This window comes from Lacerta agilis, chromosome 12 (assembly GCF_009819535.1).
Source record: "Lacerta agilis isolate rLacAgi1 chromosome 12, rLacAgi1.pri, whole genome shotgun sequence".
NCBI classification, from domain to species: domain Eukaryota; kingdom Metazoa; phylum Chordata; class Lepidosauria; order Squamata; family Lacertidae; genus Lacerta; species Lacerta agilis.
Window position 1 is genome coordinate 38,267,187 of NC_046323.1, and position 2,150 is coordinate 38,269,336.

Consider the following 2,150-nt stretch of genomic DNA (forward strand, 5'->3'; position numbering starts at 1 on the left):
TTAAGTTGTAGTAGCTAATATTATTGTTATTCATAGTAGTACAGTAATAGTTTCATTTATGAATCATTCCCATGGGGAAACCCCGAAGTGAATTGCAGCTAAATAAAAAACATATATAAAACAGTTACATATATGAAAACTTTTTTAAAATTACAAATATAAAACATTCTTTAAAATATACATTTTTAAATGGTGTGTACATTAAGCCAGGGATAGCTTGTTGTTGTTGTTCAGTCGTTCAGTCGTGTCCGACTCTTCGTGACCCCATGGACCAGAGCACGCCAGGCACGCCTATCATTCACTGCCTCCCGCAGTTTGGCCAAACTCATGTTAGTAGCTTCGAGAACACTGTCCAACCATCTCATCCTCTGTCGTCCCCTTCTCCTCGTTCCCTCCATCTTTCCCAACATCAGGGTCTTTTCCAGGGAGTCTTCTCTTCTCATGAGGTGGCCAAAGTACTGGAGCCTCAGCCTCAGGATCTGTCCTTCCAGTGAGCACTCAGGGCCGATTTCCTTGAGAATGGATAGGTTTGATCTTCTTGCAGTCCATGGGACTCTCAAGAGTCTCCTCCAGCACCATAATTCAAAAGCATCAATTCTTCGGCGATCAGCCTTCTTGACGGTCCAGCTCTCACTTCCGTACATTACTACTGGGAAAACCATAGCTTTAACTATACGGACCTTTGTTGGCAAGGTGATGTCTTTGCTTTTTAAGATGCTGTCTAGTTTGCACCTAAAGCCAAAACTGTGTATAGTTAAAACACAACAGGTGCAATGGTGGGAGGGATTACCAAAGCCTTTTCCCCCAGACTCCTGCCCTCTTTCCAGCCCCTTTTTAATTTTTTAGAATTTTGTCGCCAAGCGTGTGTAAAGCTGAATGTGCACAATTTAAATGTATGTAGATTGCGGGCTTACTGTATGTGTGAAGAAAGTGTATGTGTGTGTGTGTATGTTTTAAAATAAATTCATATCCAATACAGAGACCATCTAGGACAGGCATAGGCAAACTCCGGCCTGCCAGATGTTTGGGACTACAATTCCCATCATCCCTGACCACTGGTCCTGTTAGCTAGGGATGATGTCCCCAAACATCTGGAGGGCTGGAGTTTGCCTATGCCTGAACTAGGATGAAGATCACTTAAGGCAGCTTGTTAAAAGTGGAAGGTTTTTAGTTGCTCCTTAAAGAGGCAGCAGAGAAAGAACTTATCTGATACACAATGGGAGGGAGAGTTCCAAAGAGAAGGCGCTAAAGTCCTGATCATGACATCATGCAGAGCAGGCTTCCTGGTAGGAAGATGTCTGCAGCATGCCCTCTCCTGCAGAGCACAGTGACTGGTTGGCAATCTAGGGGATGAGACCATCTTTAGGGCCTCCTGGTCCCAAGCTGTATAGGGCTTTGTTCACCAGGACCAGCACCTCGGACCTTGTGGCTGTAGCTAATTGGCAGCCACTTGGCATCCTTTTAGAAGTGCTGTATACAAGCACCGTATCATTGGCACCATTGCCACACAGGGATGGCGACCGTTGATTGGTCTGAGAGCTGCACTCGCCCTCGACCAGCCCTCCTGGGTCCACAAGCTAGCAATGGATGTGGCCAAAGGCCCTCCATACATACACACGCCGTGCATAGAACATCCACACGCAACACACACACAAGCCTTTTGCCTGCTCCCCGCTCATGCTCTACCAGGGAAGTACAGGGAAGGGCCATAGCTCAGGTGGTAAGAGTATTTGGTTTGCATGCAGAAGGTCTCTGGCTCAATTCCCATCATCTCCAGGTAGGGTTGGATAGAGTCCCCTACCTGAAATCCCAGAGAGCCTTTGCCAGTCAGTGCAAGCAAAGCTGAGCTGGATAGACCAATGGTCTTGCTTGGTTAAAGGCAGCTTCTTAATGCTTCTCTTCAGGCATCCAAACAGATGAGGAGGGAGGGGCAATTTGCATCTCGGTGTGATGGAGGGATTCAAACCTCTACAGCTGAGGATGAAATTAACTCCATCTCTGTTTATTTTGCTCTATGTACTTCTTTAATTTCAGATGTGGTATTGCTGCCATCGGAAAATTTGGGCTGGGGGCGGTGGTGGGCACTGGAGAAGACATGGCGGGCCAGATCAGGCTAGCGGTTCTCTGTTCTAGAGCATCTGTGACCTTTG